Here is a 17768-nt window from a genome sequence, read left to right as displayed (position 1 = left end):
TCAAGGCAAAAGCTCTTACTCCAGGTCTTCACTCCATGTTTAGCAGCCTTTTAGGGCCCTGAATCTGTGAGTTTAACTGACACCTCTTACCAGCCCATCGTGGGGCCATACTGGCAATAAGAAACAGGCGTGTTTATTTTATTATTATTATTACCAGCCCATTGTGGGGCCATACTGGCAAATAAGAAACAGACATGTTTATAATTATTATTATTATTATTATTATTATTTATTTATTTATTTATTTATTGAGACGGAGTCTCTCTCTGTCGCCCAGGCTGGAGTGCAGTGCCGTGCTCTCGGCTCACTGCAAGCTCCACCTCCCGGGTTCACACCATTCTCCTGTCTCAGCCTCCCAAGTAGCTGGGACTACAAGTAGTGCCCGCCACCGTGCCCGGCTAATTTTTTGTATTTTTAGTAAAGACGGGGTTTCACTGTGTTAGGCAGGATGGTCTCAATCTCCTGCCCTCATGATCTGCCCGCCTCAGCCTCCCAAAATGCTGGGATTACAAGCATGAGCCACCAGGCCCGGCTATTTTATTATTATTGTTATTTGAGACAGAGTCCCTGTCGCCCAGGCTGGAGTACAATGGTGTGATCTTGGCTCACTGAAACCTCTGCCTCCCGGCTTCAAGTGATTCTCCTGCCTCAGGCTCCCTAGTAGCTGGGACTACAGGCGCCCGCCACCACGCCCGGCTAATTTTTTGTATTTTTAGTAGAGACAGGGTTTCACCGTGTTAGCCAGGATGGTCTCGATCTCCTGACCTCGTGATCCGCCCGCCTCGGCCTCCCAAAGTGCTGGGATTACAGGAGTGAGCCACCGCGCCCGGCCTTCTTTTCTTTTTTAAACTGCTGGTTTCCCGTCCGGATCGCCTCCCCCCAAGGCCCGACCAGCACGGCAGCATAACAGCCTGCCCCAGTCTGGCTAGCTAGGTGAGTCGAGATGAGACTCCATCCCCCCCACCCGCCACTCTCAGGAATGTGGCTTGAGCCCTCTCAGGCATCTCCCTTAACCCTTGGACCTAGGGTTTAAGGAGCGCCCCCTCCTGGCTGAACTCTGGGGTCCTGGAAAAAATAGGACCTCAGCGTGGAGTGAGAACAGAAGAGCCAGGAAAAAGAGTCCACCGGGCGCCTGAAGCCGTTCCCCCCACAGCCCCGCCAAGGAGGAGACTAGAACCTGGGGAGATGAATGTGCTGAGGGTTCGGAAGGATTCTTTTTTTTTTCTGAGACAGGGTCTTGCCCTGTTGCCCAGGCTGGAGTGCGATGGTGCAATCGTAGCTCACTGCAGCCTCAACCTCCCAAACTCAAGGGATCCTCCCACCTCAGCTTCCCGAGTAACTGGGACTCACGGAGTGCGCCACCACGCCCGGCTAATTTTTAAATTTTTATTTTTTGTAGAGACGAGGTCTCACTATATTGCCCAGGCTGGTCCCCAGCCTCTGGGCTCAAGCGATCCTATCCCCTCAGCCTTCCAAAGTGCTGGGATCACAGGCATGAGCCACCAATCCCACCTAGAGGATTCTTCTGCAGCCGAACAGCAGTGGCAAAGGCCAAGGGTTCTAGAAAGGAACGGGAAACCGTCACCTGCCCAGGGGGGATGCGAGGTACGGAACCCAGCGCAGGAGGCCGCTGGGTCGCGGGGGTTTCCTGTCTGCTTCCCGCCGTCACTGCCCGCCGCTCCCCACCTTCTCCCGGCCCCCTGCACCCCAGCCCAGTCCACCTCCCCCTGGCGGGGACACGGTTTTCTTTCCGGGGCGCCTCGCAGCTCCCGCAGTCCCTCTCTCCTCCGAACCCCCACCCCCACACTTCGGGCAGGGATCACAACAATATTTTGCCCCAGTCTGGCCGCCCCGGCTCTGTGCCACGCCCTCCGACGGGGCTGGATGCCCAGGGTCTGCTGCCTCCATGGGACCTGGCTCGGCTCGAAGTCGGGGCTCAGCAAAGATATTTCGCGTGAATGAGGAATCCACAAGTCAGACCCGCTTCCACGGCCGTGAGTCGGGGCGGGGTCCCACATCCCTGGAGTCGCCTCAAGCGGTTCCATCCATCCGCCTCCAGCGGACTCAGGAGTTGCCACGCTGGGGGCGTCCGCGGGTGGGCCTCGGACGCAGAGAAGGACCCGGATCCAGCCACCGTTGGGGGCATCGGTCTGCGCCTCGCCTTTGGGGCAGGCCTGAGGAAGACGCTTGTCGCAGAGCAACTGTGTTCCACAGTGTAGTACCAACACCGACGTCTCCTGGTCCCGGACTGTGCTTTAATCTAGAAATCCAGAAAAAACTCTCTATGGCGAGCCCGGCTAGCTCAGTCGGTAGAGCATGAGACTCTTAATCTCAGGGTCGTGGGTTCGAGCCCCACGTTGGGCGGCTACTTTTCCTGCGAGCCTCACCCACAGGGATAGCATTGTGAGTTTCTGTTCCACGTGGGTCGATTTTCTTCTCTCAGCCATCTGTCCCTGGCAATGCAAGACTTGGTGAAAGCAGATGCCTGCTCACCCCAGGAAAACATCCTGAGTTCCTGAGCTGGGGGGCGTTTACTCCAAGTATCGCTGTAGACCCTTTATGGGGGCCCAAGGACGCGGTGCCTACCTGGAAGACCAGGAGAACAGCCGTTCCCTGCTCTTGTTAGCAGCTGCCGTGAGGAAGCTGCCCAGTAAGGTTTTCCTCTTCTGGGACCACAGCAAGACTGTGCCACATTAAAAGAATAAAGTCTGAGAACATGGGTTTGTCCAGTATTGGACTCTTGCACCCTAAGGAACAATCATAGCCTAGACCAAGGAGCCACCGACGAAACCTTCCCCGCCCATCTCTGGTCGTCCTTTTGCCCGGCTCCACCCTTGTCCAACATTGCCCAGGCGCGGATCCCTAAGGGGTCGTGTCATCTTGTCAGGAGGTTTGACTAGGGTCTCATCAAGTACAGGGGGATGGGTATTCTAATGTTCACCAGTTTGGTAGTCCCAGTGTCTAGCTTCCCTGCCTCCCACTCAGATTAAAGGCTTCCAGCCCAGGGAGATGGGTGCCGGATCCTCCCAGGGGTGCCCAGTGCAGTCAGAGCGAGCAGGTCTTTGGGAGGCCAGGCTCTAATTTCTCCAGTTGCCTGGCCTCCGTCCACCCTGAAACCACAGGATTTCACAGGATCTCTCTTGTGAAATCTAGGGCAGGGGGTGCCTGCATGCAGAATTCTGAGGTTGGTAATGGAGTGGTCAGAGAATGGATGTTCAACATTAACAGTAGATGTAGCTAACGCTGCTTAAGCTTACCATGTCTGGCCGTGCGCGGTGGCTTACGCTTGTAATCCCAGCACTTTGGGAGGCTGAGGCAGGCAGATCACGAGGTCAGGAGATCGAGACCATCCTGGCTAACACAGTGAAACCCCGTCTCTACTAAAAATAAAAAAAATTAGTCGGGCGTGGTGGTGGGCGCCTGCAGTCCCAGCTACTCAGGAGGCTGAGGCAGGAGAATGGCGCGCACCTGGGAGGGGTAGCTTGCAGTGAGCTGATATCCGGCCACTGCACTCCAGCCTGGGTGACAGAGCGAGACTCCATCTCAAAAAAAAAAAAAAAAAAAAAAAAAAAAAAAAAAAAAAAAAATCTTACCATGCCGCTTCAAGCGATTCACCTGCCTCCCAAAGTACTGAGAATATAGGCTGAGCCACCACACCCAGCCCCTTTCTGTGCCTTAACTTGTTCGGTCTTCACTGCTATACTCTTGTAAGTGCACTTTCAGACAAAATTAAAAATAGAATATTTTCTTTTCTTTCTTTCTTTTTTTTTTTTTTTTTTTTTGAGACGGAGTCTCGCTCTGTCGCCCAGCCTGGAGTGCAGTGGCCAGATCTCAGCTCACTGCAAGCTCCGCCTCCCGGGTTTACGCCATTCTCCTGCCTCAGCCTCCCGAGTAGCTGGGACTACAGGCGCCCGCCACCACGCCCGGCTAGTTTTTTGTATTTTTTAGTAGAGACGGGGTTTCACTGTGTTAGCCAGGATGGTCTCGATCTCCTGACCTCGTGATCCGCCCGTCTCGGCCTCCCAGAGTGCTGGGATTACAGGCTTGAGCCACCGCGCCCGGCTCTTTTTTTTTTTTTTTAATCTGGTCTCCAGAGATCCTCCTGCCTTGCCCTCCCAAAATGCTGGGATTACATCTAGGCCAAGTTTCCTTTTTTTTTTTTTTTTTTTTTTGGAGATGGAGTCTCACTCTGTCGCCCAGACTGGAGTACAGTGGCACGATCTTGGCTCACTGCAACCTCCACCTCCTGGGTTCAAGCGATCCTCCTGCCTCAGCCCCTCTAGTCGCTGGGACTACAGGCGCCTGCTACCATGCCCTGCTAATTTTCGTATTTTTAGTAGGGACAGAGTTTCACCATGTTGGCAGGGCTGGTCTCAAACTCCTGACTCAGGTGATCCACCTACTTCGGCCTCCCAAAGTGCTGGGATTAAAGGCGTAAGCCACCGTTCCTGGCCTGAATTTCCTCTACTTACAAGGACTCCAGTCATATTGGATTGACGACCATCCTAATAACATCATTTTGTCTTAATTACCTCTTTAAATACCCAGTCTCCAAATACAGCCACATTCTGAGGGACTGAGAGTTAGAACTTCAACACATGGATGGTGGACAGTCACAACTCAGCTCATTAAAGTGAACATTGTGTACATGATTTAGTATGAATATATGTTTTAAATTTCCTTGAGCATAGGAGTGGAATTCCATTTAGGAATGGAGTTTTGGGGTCATTTAGTAGTTCTGTGCTTAACATTTTGAGGAACTGCCAGGCTGTTATCCACAGTGGCTGGATCATTTTACATTCCCACCAGCCTGACCCAGGGCTTGTATCCTAGAAAAGTGTAATAGATTTACATAGATATTTTGCATCAAAAATTATTTATCCTCAGATTATACTTAAAAACCAGGAAACAGGCTGGGCGTGGTGGCTCATGTCTGTAATCCCAGCACTTTGGAAGGCTGAGGTGGGCAGATCACAAGGTCAGGAGTTCAGGACGGGGCTGGCCTGGTGAAACCTCATCTCTACTAAAACTACAAAAATTAGCTGGGCGTAGTGGCGCGTGCCTGTAGTCCCAGCTACTGCAGAGGGTGAGGCAGAAGAATTGCTTGAACCCGGGAGGTGGAGGTTGCAGTGAGCCAAGATGGCGCACCACTGCGCTCCAGCCTGGGTAACAGAACGAGACTCCGTCTCAAAAAACAAAACAAAACAAAACAAAACAAAAAACAAATGGAAACAATCTACTAGCCCCAAAATAGGGGATAGATTAAATGAAATTATCATCATAAATACAAAATGGAGGATAATGTGGTCATAACAAATAATGTTATATAATAGGGCCGGGCGCGGTGGTTCAAGCCTGTAATCCCAGCACTTTGGGAGGCCGAAACGGGTGGATCACGAGGTCAGGAGATCGAGACCATCCTGGCTAACACGGTGAAACCCCAACTCCACTAAAAAATACAAAAAACTAGCCGGGCGAGGTGGCGGGCGCCTGTAGTCCCAGCTACTCGGGAGGCTGAGGCAGGAGAATGGCGTAAACCCGGGAGGCGGAGCTTGCAGTGAGCTGAGATCCGGCCACTGCACTCCAGCCTGGGCCACAGAGCGAGACTCCGCGTCAAAAAATAAAATAAAATAAAATAATAATAATATTATACAGTGATGATCCCATGTATGTAAAACTCTAGAAAATGCAAAACGATACAGTGACAGAAAGCAGAGTGATGGACTGCCAAAACTTACCAAACTGTACACTTTTTTTTTCTTTTAATAGAGTCTCACTCTGTTGCCCAGGCTAGAGTGCAGTGGCACGATCTCGGCTCACTGCAATCTCTGCATCCCAGGCTTAAGCGATTCTCCTGCCTCAGCTTCCCGTGTAGCTGGGATTACAGGCATGTGCCATCACACCCAGTTAATTTTTGTATTTTTTGGTAGAGACGAGGTTTCACCATGTTGGCCAATCTGGTCTCCGACTTGTTAGATATAAGTTCTAAATTTCTTTTCAAAGATTCAATATGTCAGTATGTTCAGTTCTTTACCTTCTGCTTTTAAAGTTAACTTCCTCCTAAAGCAACCTTTTTAGATTACCTGCTCCACCCTACTCATTTCAATCATCTGCTCCACCCTGACTCATTCTGATTAGCTACTCCACCCTGACTCATTCCGACTACCTGCTCTGTAATAACCATTTTTCCCACCAAACCATTCACTCCGTCACTCTCTTTAAATTATCCAATCAGAATTAGTTTAGCCTGTGCGGTCTAACCCTAGCCAACAAGGGAAGGACGAAGCTGCAGGGGCCATGTGCATCAGGGATAAGAACCCCTTCCCCTCCCTTGTCCAAGTGTGTGCTCACCATTGCTCCATCTGTAAGGGCTCACCCTTCTATAGAAGTACCTCGCCTTGCTAAGAATTTAAAAGAAAATTTTGTATTTGAGTTCTATTTCTTCTGCGGCACCGAAACTTTATATATAACAAACTCCTGACCTCAAGTGATTAGCCCACCTCGGTCTCCCGAAGTGCTGGGATCACAGGCGTGAGCCACCGTGCCGGGCCTACAACCAGCAATTCTTGATCCTTCACACCGACTCTTGCTGTCCTCCAAGATTGTTCCTCTTTACCTGTAGGGTCTCCAGGACTCGATCCCCAATCCCCTGCGAGCCCTGCAGGGAAACTGGAGGGCACTGGTTTCCCCACCTTTACTCCCCACAGTTACTCCTCAGGACCACAGGAACAGAAGGAACCAAGCCCCTAACCTAGAATGTTAGTGATTTTAGAAGGAAAAACTTTGGGCTTATGCAGGACTAGAACCTGAGATCTCTTATACCTTATACGAAAAGCATGCCGGAGTCAGGCTTGATGGCACATTCCTATAATCCCAGAACTTGGGTAGTCTGAGATGGGAGGATTACTTGAGCCCAGGGGTTCAAGACCAGCCTGGGCAACAAAGAGGGACCCCATCTCTACTATTACTACTTCTACTCCAAAAATAAATAACCAAGCATGGTGGCTTGGCGTATAGTCTCAGCTACCTGAGAGGCTGAAATGGGAGGACTGCTTGAGCCCAGAAGATAGAGGCTACAGTAAGCTGTGATTGCATCACTGCACTCCAGCCTGGGTGACAGAATGAGACCCTATCTCAAAATTTCAGGAAAAGTAGGCCTACTGATCAGTGCCCTCTCCCTCCCTCCCTCCCTCCCTCCCTTCCTTCCTTCCTTCCTTCCTTCCTTCCTTCCTTCCTTCCTTCCTTCCTTCCTTCCTTCCATTTCTTTCTCTCTTTCTCTGTCTCCCTCTCTCTGTCCTTCCCTCCTTTCTCTCTCTTTTCTTTTCTTTTCTTTTCTTTTCTTTTCTTTTCTTTCCTTCCTTCCTTCCTTCCTTCCTTCCTTCCTTCCTTCCTTCCTTCCTCCTTCCTTCCTTCCTTCCTTCCTTCCTTCCTTCCTTCCTTCCTTCCTTCCTTCCTTCCTTCCTTCCTTTTTCTTCCTTCCTTCCTTCCTTTCTTTTCTTTTCTTTCTTCTTTTTTTTTTTTTGAGACAGAGTCTGGCTCTGTTGCCCAGGCTGGAGTGCAGCGGCGCCATCTCGGCTCACTGCAAGCTCCGCCTCCTGGGTTCAAGTGATTCTTCTGCCTCAGCCTCCCAAATAGCTGGGATTACAGGCGCCTGCCACCTTGCCTGACTAATTGTTGTATTTTTAGTGGAGACAGGGTTTCACCATGTTGGCCAGGCTGGTCTCAAACTCCCGACCTCAGACGATCCACCCACCTCGGCCTCCCAAAGTGCTGGGATTACAGGGGTGAGCCACTGTGTCCAACCCAGTGCCACTTTCCTCAGTGGGCTCCAAGTGACCTTACAGCTTGACCTATCTCAGAAGGCCAGGTCTGGATTTTGAGTGGTGTTCCTTGCCCCAGCATTACGGAGCATACCCAAGGAGTTGCACCAATGTATTTTTCATTATAAACTATTCGAAATAGGCCAAGCATGGTGGCTCATGCCTGTATTCCCAGCACTTTAGGAGGCTGAGGCGGGCAGATCACCTGGAGGTTGGCAGTTTGCGACCAACCTGACCAACACGGAGAAACTGCATCTGTACTAAAAATACAAAATTAGCCGGGCGTGGTGGCACATGCCTCTAATCCCAGCTACTTAGGAGGTGGAGGCAGGAAAATCGCTTCAACTTGGGAGGCGGAGGTTGTGGTGAGCCGAGATGGTGCTATTGCACTCCAGCCTGGGTAACAAGAGCAAAACTCCATCACACACACACACACACACACACACACACACACACACACACACACACACACACAAACTATTCTGAAAAATCCGGCCGGGCACAGTGGCTCTCGCCTGTAATTCCAGCACTTTAGGAGGTGGAGGCAGGCAGATCATCTGAGGCCAGGAGTTCGAGACCAGCCTGGTCAACATGGTGAAACCCCATCTCTACTAAAAACATACAAAAATTAGTTGGGCATGGTGGCGCGTTCCTGTAATCCCAGTTACTCAAGGGAGGCTGAGCAGGAGAATTCCTTGAACCTGGGAGGCGGAGGTCGCAGTGAGCAGATATCACATCATCGCACTCCAATCTGGGTGACAGAGGGAGACTCATCTCAATCAGTAAATCAATCAGTCAATAAACCTCACTGCCCCAGGAATGCCGACACAAAGTCAAGCAGCCCTTCTCTTCCCTGCCGTCCCCTTCCCTGACCTGCTGGGGTTGGGAGGGCACATTCTGTGGCAGGTTGACTGGGTTTCCATGTTTCCATCCCAGCTCCTCAATTTTGTCTGAAAATGCAATAATAAGAGTATAGTAGTGAAGATTTTTTTTTTTTTTTTTTTTTTTTTTTGAAACAGAGTCTCGCTCTGTCGCCCAGGCTGGAGTGCAGTGGCCGGACCTCAGCTCACTGCAAGCTCCGCTTCCCGGGTTTACGCCATTCTCTTGCCTCAGCCTCCCAAGTGGCTGGGACTACAGGCGCCCGCCACCTCGCCCAGCCAGTTTTTTGTATTTTTTTAGTAGAGACGGGGTTTACACCGTGTTAGCCAGGATGGTCTCGATCTCCTGACCTCGTGATCTGCCTGTCTCGGCCTCCCAAAGTGCTGGGATTACAGGTTTGAGCCACCGCGCCTGGCCAGTAGTGAAGATTAAATGAGTTTAGGTAAGTAAAGAGCTTAGAAGAGTGTTAGGCATGGTGAGCTTAATAAGCATTAGCTACGTCTACTGCTAATATTGAACATCCCAATGGTGTCTGCCCCCTGGGTCACCATAACCAGCCTCACAACTCTGCACACAGGTACCGGCAGCACCACGCTGGCACTAGAAGCAGCCATCCAGTGAAATGTTGTATGCACCCAGATGGTCTGGGTAGAGGGAGGTTGGGTAACTCAAGAAACCAGAGCTGCTCCCTCTGGCTGCACTGGGCACTTCCGGGAGGATCTGGCACCTACCTCCCTGGACTGGAGGCCTCTAATCAGAGAGGAAGGCAGGAAAGCCAGACACTGGGACTCTCAAGCTCGTGACCATTGGGATCCCCATCTCCCTCTACTTGATGGGACCTGAGTCAAATTTTCTCTGACATGACCCCCTGGGGATCAGCATCTGGGCAGTGTTGCTGGACAAGGGTGGAGTCGGGCATAAGGACGACGGGAGATGAGCAGAGAAAAGTTTCGTGGATGGCTCCTTGTCCAGGCTATAATTGTTGCTTAGGGTACAAGAGAGTCCAATCCTGGACAAGCCCACGTTCTCAGACTTTCTTCTGTTTTAATGAGGACATCCCTGCTATGATCCCAGAAGAGGGAAACCCTAGTGGGGGTCTTCCCCAGGGCCTCTGCTAACAAGGAGCAAGGAACTGCTGTTCTCATGATCTTCCAGGTAGGAACTGCATCCATGGGGCAGGAACCCAGGACGGCTTTCTGGAATAAGCAGGGGAGGGCATAACCAGACATTGGTCACTTTAAATCTTCTGCTTGAGTTTCTTTTTATTTTTTTGAGACGGAGTCTCGCTCTGTCACCCAGACTGGAGTGCAGTGGCCGGATCTCGGCTCACTGCAAGCTCCTGCCTCAGCCTCCCGAGCAGCTGGGACTACAGGCGCCCGCCACCTCGCCTGGCTAGTTTTTTTTTGTATTTTTTAGTAAAGACGGGGTTTCAGCGTGTTAACCAGGATGGTCTCGATCTCCTGACGTCATGATCTGCCCGTCTCGGCCTCCCAAAGTGCTGGGATTACAGGCTTGAGCCACTGCGCCCAGCCTGAGTTTCTTCTTTCACCAAGTCTTGCACTGCCAGGGGCAGAGAGCTGGGAGGAAAAGATGTACCCTCGGGGTACAGCTAAAAGGTACCAACAAGTCTGCATCTGTCAGGGGCCTCTACCTCCACAGATAGAGGGTAGATTCTGGGAGAGAGAGCCAAAATCAAAACACACGCCCAACGTGGGGCTCGAACCCACGACCCTGAGATTAAGAGTCTCATGCTCTACCAACTGAGCTAACCGGGCTTCCTTATGGGCTCTTTTCTATATCTACAAATGGACTGGGTGGCCTAAGGGTGGTGAAAACAAAGTGAGGTAATGAATCCGTCCCGGAAACCAGAGCGCACTTGGGGTCTCCCACAGCAGGCTCAGTCCCCACCGACGCCCCCGCTAGTTCAGGACTTCCTTCACCACCCTGCGTTCTCCCATAAATGGGGGTGACCCGCCAGAGTCTCCTTCGGCACCACATTGGCATGAATCCAATCTGTGCCCTCCGCTGAAATGGCCTTCTTTCAGAAAGAGAAAAAATGTCCCCAGACTGCGACTGCACGCACTTAAAGAGTCAATGACAACTTTTTTTTTTTTTTTTTTTTCTGAGGACACTCGAGTTACAGGCACAGGAGAGTTCTGCTGTGTATCGGCCATCCTTGCAGTTGCAGACAGAACGCCCAGAGCTCACTGGGACTCACAGAAGCCCTCGCAATACTGCTCCGCACTGTAACCTACTGTGATGTGCATCTAGTTGTTTCGTTTCCGTTACAGTGTGCTTTTATATCTAGAACTATTTGGTTCTTTTTTTCAATCTAGAAGGTTGGCGGTCCTGTTGTCAAAGATATTTTCTTTATTGCCTTTCATATTTTTAGACACTGTAGGAATGAATAGTTGTATTATAAGTATGATACACTTTGCTTCTGAAATGTTTGCAATTTTGTTTCTGTTCCTGTTAATGAGTTGTTGCTCCTGGTACCTTGTTTCCTTGTTAATTTTTAGGGTGCAGTGTTCATTTTCCTTGTAAATTTCTTTGTGTAGGAATTTCTGTGAGATCTGGAATACAAATGTATTTGTCCACACACACACACAAATTATTCTTTGCTTCTGCACGGGCTCAAGGGCATAACCAGAGATTGGTCACTTTAAATCGGCTTGAGTTTGTTTCCACTCGGTTCTCAAGTGCTCACAATTGGATTATTTACAACTCTTGGTTCATGGCATGTTCTCAAACCCAGCATCCCAAACAAAAAGGAAGACTCTGCCAATGGATTCTGTCCTCAGAGTAGATGCGAGGAGGCTCCAGTCCTAGTGGGCGCTGGGACTCAGGACGCGGATACCCGGGCTCCTGAGTTCGGTCTGCACTCCTTCCAGAACTAGAATGGGGGAGCAGAGTAGCCCCAGAAGGCTACACGCAGGTGAGGAGTGTCAGAATGTGGGGAGGGAGAGGACTCTGGACCCCAGATGCAAACGCCCATAGCCCTTCTCCTCTGCTCAAGTGCCCGGCTTTCTCTCGTTAAGGCTCTAGCCACCGGAGCCAGGGACACTGGGTGGGAATCCCAGGGTAGACCTTTTAAGGTAACTGACTGTGAAGACTCGGCTCTTACTGTATATAGGGAGGACTTACTTCTTCTTCAGTGCCTCGAGTGAGTTCCTACTGACGAAAGTAGTGTCACAAAAAATAAAAATAAAAAAGCAGAAAACAAAATAAGCTTATCAGTGGATAGGGCTCTGGCGACACTGGCGACAAAATTCCAAATAAATTTTAAATGTGGCACTGGTGGTGTCAGACAGCTTTAGATCTTTGTACAAATTATCTTCGAAGTCTGGGCGTGGTGACTCACGCCTGTAATCCTAGCACTTTGGGAGGCCCAGGCGGGCTGATCACCTGAGGTAAGGAGTTGGAGACCAGCCTGGCCAACATGGAGAAACCCCATCTCTACTTAAACACGCACGCGCGCGCACACACACACACACACACACACACACACACTAGCCAGGCATGGTGGCACGCGTCTGTAGTCCCAGCTACCTGGAAGACTGAGGCAGGAGAATTGCTTGAACCCAGGAGGCGGAGGTTGCAGTGAGGTGAGATGGCACCATGCACTTCAGCTGGGTGGACAGAGACACCGTCTCAAAACAAGCAAACAAACAAACTAACTTCGAAGGACTCGGACTGCTTTGACCTGTCAGAGTTGTTTGGATCTCTGATCTTCGTCTAAAGTAGGAAAGGGTAGAAACCGATGTTTTGGACCAAAAAAACTGGGCTCGTCCGGGATTTGAACCCGGGACCTCTCGCACCCTAAGCGAGAATCATACCCCTAGACCAACGAGCCACACATTTTGCTACCTCCAGCTTCTCTCTGTGGCCTTCGTGGCGTCCTCGTGGCCCAACAGAGCAGAGCTAGGAGGAGACTCCGATTTCCTGAAGTCTGAAAGAGACAAGTTCAAGCGCGGGTGGACACGGAGGGAGCCCTGGGCTCCCGCTTCTCCCTGCGCCGCACAAAATGGGGAGCATCCCCTGTGCCCCCACAATCTGGGACCCCCCGGGCCCTCGCCCGCCTCCGCCACTCAGCCCTGGGCTGGGGATCCGCGCGTCACGCCGCCTAGTGAGGAGCTCCAGCTCCGGCGGGACATGGGAACGTCTCAAGAGCCGGCAGCTGCTGCGCTGAGGGTCCGCGAACCGCGACCACTGGAAGCCCGCCTTGGAAACGCTGCAGCCCCGCGGCGTGGTGCCGATGGGTGGTCAGTAAAGGCCTGGCGACTGCACCAGGAACCCGCCACCAGGCCCGCTACCTCGCCGCATCCCACGCTTCTCCCGCCCCGGTCCTCCCTTCTCCCCGAGGGAAGCCAAAACCCAGAAGGCGAGCTTCCCACTTGGAACCTCAATTCAAGAGGCTGACACTGAGCGTCACTTCGCTCCATTAGGCCCGCGGCGCCCGCCGGAGTCAGGGATGTACCTCCTTCCCCTTCACTGGGGAACTGGCGGAACCTTCAGTCACCAGGACGTGGGGAAGCAGAGGCTCCTTGGGGTAGCAGAGGCCGCGTCCAGGCGTCGGTTCCGGGGCACCTTTTACTGTCACTCTGTACTTCTCTGTGTCCAAATTTCACCCGGAGCCCGAGAATCCGGCAGATCTGGACTGAAAGGCTCTCCCCATCCCCTCCGGATCCAAGCCTGGAATTTCCTGGCTCTCAGTGGGAAGGCCTCGGGGTCTGGGCGTGGAGGCGGGAGCCGAGACCCCCACTCCCCCAGGACACACTGAAGTGCTGCCAGCGGATGTCCGGGCCTTCGCCCCTCCATCTCTCCCTCACTCCCCTACCACTGGCACCCCGCCACACATATTACTCCCCGCAATACCATGCAATTTTAAGCTAGGGTAGGGCTTACCTGGGACTGGAGCCGCCATACCCTCGAACCCTACGGAAAATGTATGCCCATAAATAAACGAGCCCGGCTCATTCTTCCTTATTCTAAATAACCTCCTCCTGCTGCTCGGGTCGTCTCCTTTAACCACGGTTACCGCAGTTGGCAGCGCTCGATCCCATTTCAGGGTGACGGACCCACTGCAAGGCGAGCGATTCAGGCCCGTCCGTCTGCGTCCCGGGACCCCGGGAGGTCCCCACTGAGGCTCTGCCAACAGCAGCCTCCCTCCGCCTTCCTAGTCTCCTGTCCTTGCTGAAAATGCGAAAGGGGAAAAAAGAGAGGGAAAATGGCTCGTCGGGGATTTGAACCCGGGATCTCTCGCACCCAAAGCGAGAATCTTACCCCTAGACCAACGAGCCGTGCTTCAATTTTTTTTTTTTTTTTTTTTTTTTTTTTTTTTTTTTGACATGTGCTTCTGCCCTTGGCGCAGAGTCAGACTCTTGCCATCGCCCCATAGCTCAGTCCTTAGCGCGCGCTCCTGCGAATCTGGACTTGTGGGTTCGCGGCCACCCTCAGATTTCCGAGGTAGGCTTTACTCCTGCTGGATAAACCAACAAGGTTACCCCCTGAGGTTATGAGCTGGTGGTTTAAATGTCGTGCTTATATGAAATACAGGTGCATTTGCTTATTACTAAGGTAAAAGGATTTCCAGGCAGAATAGTGATGTCAGAAATCACAAAGGAAATGAACAGATTTCACCCAAATTTTTAAAACGGCAAATGATGATCCAAAGAAAATACAATCTGAATGACAAATCAAGGGCTTATTACTGGGCTTTAGAGATTTTTGATTTTTTTTTTTTTTTTTTTTTTTTTTTTTTTTTTTTTTTTTTTTTTTTTTTTTTTGAGGCACAGTTTCATTCTTGTTGTCCAGGCTGGAGTGCAGTGGCACAATCTCGGCTCACCGCAACCTCTGCCTCCTGGGTTCAAGCAATTCTCCTGCCTCAGCCTCCCGAGTAGCTGAGACTACAGGAGTATGCCACCACACCCGGCTAATTTGTGTAATTTTAGTAGAGACGAGGTCTCACCACCTTGGCCAGGCTGGTCTTGTACTCCTGACCTCAAGTGACCCATCCACCTCGGCCTCGCAAAGTGCGGCCTCAAACAGGTGCGAGTTTGAGACCAGACTGGGCAACATAGTGAGACCTCGTTCCTACAAAAAAATAAAAATAAAATAAATAAATAAATAAATAAATAAATAAAATAAAAATAAAAACATTCATCGACCAGACATGGTGGCTCACTACTGTAATCCCAGCACTTTGGGAGGCCGAGGCGGGCAGATAACCTGAGGTCAGGAGTTCGAGAGCAGCCTGATCAATATGGTGAAACCCCATCTCAACAAAAATATGGAAATCAGCCAGGCATAGTGGCAAACACCTGTAATCCCAGCTACTCAGGAGAGTGAGGCAGTAGAATTGCTTGAACCCAAGAGGTGGAGGTTGCAGTGAGCTGAGATCGTGCCACTGCATTCCAGCCTAGGCGACAGAACAAAACTCCATTAAAAAAAAAAGAGTTAGTCGAGTGTGGTGACAATCACCCGTAGTCCCAGCTACTCAGGAGGCTGAAGTAGGAGGATCTCTTGAGCCCTAGAGGTGGAGGCTTGCAGCAAGCCATGTTCATGCCACTGTCCTCCAGCCTGGGTAACAAACCTTGTGTCAAAATAATAATAATAATAATAATAATAATAATAATAATTTGGATCTTGAATAGAGACATACACAGAGGGAAGACGGCATGAAGGCTCAGGGAGAAGACAGCTGTCCCCAAGCCAAGGAAGGAGGCCTCAGCACCAACAAACCCTGCCCATACCTAGTCTCAGACTCCAGCCTCCAGAATAGTGAGAAAATAAATTTCTGTTATTTTATCCACTCAGTCTACAGTACTGTTGTGGCGACTCTAGCAAACTAATATAGTATTATTCAATAATATTAAATATTATTCAGTCATAATTAGGAATGAATTACTGATATACGCAACAAGGATAAACCTTGAATACATTATGTTAAGTGAGAGAAGCCAGACATGAAAGGCCACTATGGTATAATTCCATTTATACGAAATGTAGAGAACAGGCAAATTCGTGGAGACGGAAAGCGTACTAGTGGTTGCCAGACGATGGGAGGAGGGAGGAACGGAGGATTGCTAATGGGTACTGAATTGGGATGATGAAAACATTCTAGAACTAGATAGTGGTGACTGTTGCACAATCTCATGAATATATAAAAACCACTCAATTATACATTTTAGTGAATTTTATGGTTTGTGTAGTATATCTCAATTATCAATATACTGAGTCAAAGCATATGCTAAAATTGGAGAATTCAGACATATAGCTATTCCCCACTGGCTTCTGTGGTAAGGCTATGAGATAAACTAGGCCTAGAATGGAACTGATGCTGTGGGCAGTTCAGAAAGTGGGGAAAGAAACTTTGCTAGTGAGGTGAGTGGTTTTCCATGTTTATTGGCCGTCTGTGCATGTCTCTGTGGGCGTGTGTGTGTTTGCTTTCCTTTTTCTGTGAATTACCTGTTGGTGTGCAAAGACAGCTATTCATGTGGTTCTGTAGCCAGACTTTCCAGGGCACTTCCTGGCTGTGTGAACTTGAACTACTTTCTTAACCTTTCCAGGGCTCCAGTTGTGTCATCTGTAGACATGAAGATAATGGTGTCCTCCTTGTGCATCTGTTGAAAACAGCATGAGGCCGGGTGCAATGGCTCATGCCTGTAATCCCAGCACTTTGGGAGGCCAAGGCAGGTGGATAACCTGAGGTTGGGAGTTCAAGACCAGCCTGACCAACATGGGGAAACCCTGTCTGTACTAAAAATACAAAAATTAGCCAGGCATGGTGGCACATGCCGGTAATCCCAGCTACTCAGGAGGCTGAGGCAGGAGAATTGCTTGAACCCAGGAGGCAGAGGTTGCGGTGAGCCAAGATCACACCATTGCACTCCAGCCTGGGCAAAAAAGAGCGAAACTCCACAAAAAATAAAAGAGAGAGAGAGAGAGAGAGAGAGAGAGAGAGAGAGAGAGAGAGAAAACAGCATGAGTTACCTCATGGAAACCATCACAGTCCAGTCCCTATTCAGTAACTGACAAGAATGAGCAGTTAGAATCTTGGAATCTGTTCTCAGTTTCCCTCTTTTTTTCAATTGTTTAAATTTAAAAAAAAATTTTTTAGGCAGGGTCTTACCCTGTCAGGCTGAAGGGCAGTGGCTCAGTATCCACTCACTGTAACCTCCGCCTCCTGGGTTCAAGCGATTCTAGTGCCTCAGCTTCCTGAGTACCTGGGACTACAGGCCCGCGCCACCACACCTGGCTGATTTTTGTATTTTTAGTAGACAGCAGTCTTGCATGTTGGCCAGGCTGGTTTCGAATTCCTGGATTCAAGTGATCCACTCGCCTTGGCCTCCCAAAGCGCTGCGATTATAGGCAGGAGGTACCGCGCCCAGCCTCCTTCACTTTTCTGTGACTTCCAGAGCAGGCAATCTGTAGGACCCCGGGAGAGATGCCTGCAGGTGAGTAGACAGGGTTCTCCCTGGCCTCTTTTGAGTCTCAAGGAAGTCACTGAAGCAGTGGGCTGCCTTTTTTAACTCCTCACCCCAGCCTCCAGACACACCCATTGCACCATGTACTGCTGCTTGGGAAACTTTGTCACGGAAATCCAGTGTTTCCAGTTTCTGAGTCCCAAAACTCTTCCCATGCAAGCTCTAGGACAATCTCTTTTTCTCGGGTCTCCCCACTTCAAGGCTCAGTTGTTTTCCACCTATGCTCCTTAGGGCCAGCCCAGGGCTACACTTGTCTGCCAGAGAGGCTGCAGCAAGCAGCGTTTATGCTCCATAGTCGCAGGTAAGGAAGACGAAGCCGTTTCTGCCACAGATCTTCATTGCTTTTCTTTTCTTAAATGTCTTTTTAAAATATGCCTATGTATTTGCCGGGCGCAGTGGCTCACGCCTGTAATCCCAGCACTTTGAGAGGCCGAGACGGGCGGATCACGAGGTCAGGAGATCAAGACCATCCTGGCTGACACGGCGAAACCCCGTCTCTAATAAAAAAAAATACAAAAAATTAGCTGGGCACGGTGGCAGGCACCTGTAGTCCCAGCTACTCAGGAGACTGAGGCAGGAGAAT

General features: G+C 50.5%; 4 non-coding genes across 4 annotated transcripts; 1 reads left to right on the top strand and 3 right to left on the bottom strand.

The window, feature by feature from the left end:
* The first annotated feature begins 2291 nt into the window (after nucleotides 1-2291).
* On the top strand, nucleotides 2292-2364 carry TRNAK-CUU. Its single transcript has one exon. It is a non-coding gene; the product is annotated as a tRNA-Lys (tRNA).
* Nucleotides 2365-10401: 8037 nt separating this feature from the next.
* Nucleotides 10402-10474, bottom strand: TRNAK-CUU. The gene has a single exon. It is a non-coding gene; the product is annotated as a tRNA-Lys (tRNA).
* A 2006-nt stretch (nucleotides 10475-12480) lies between these two features.
* Nucleotides 12481-12552, bottom strand: TRNAP-AGG. The gene has a single exon. It is a non-coding gene; the product is annotated as a tRNA-Pro (tRNA).
* Nucleotides 12553-13927: 1375 nt separating this feature from the next.
* TRNAP-UGG lies at nucleotides 13928-13999 on the bottom strand. The gene has a single exon. It is a non-coding gene; the product is annotated as a tRNA-Pro (tRNA).
* Nucleotides 14000-17768: the final 3769 nt, after the last annotated feature.

This window comes from Rhinopithecus roxellana, chromosome 20, assembly GCF_007565055.1.
Source record: "Rhinopithecus roxellana isolate Shanxi Qingling chromosome 20, ASM756505v1, whole genome shotgun sequence".
Classification (NCBI taxonomy): domain Eukaryota; kingdom Metazoa; phylum Chordata; class Mammalia; order Primates; family Cercopithecidae; genus Rhinopithecus; species Rhinopithecus roxellana.
This window is presented reverse-complemented; position numbering and strand designations above follow the sequence as displayed.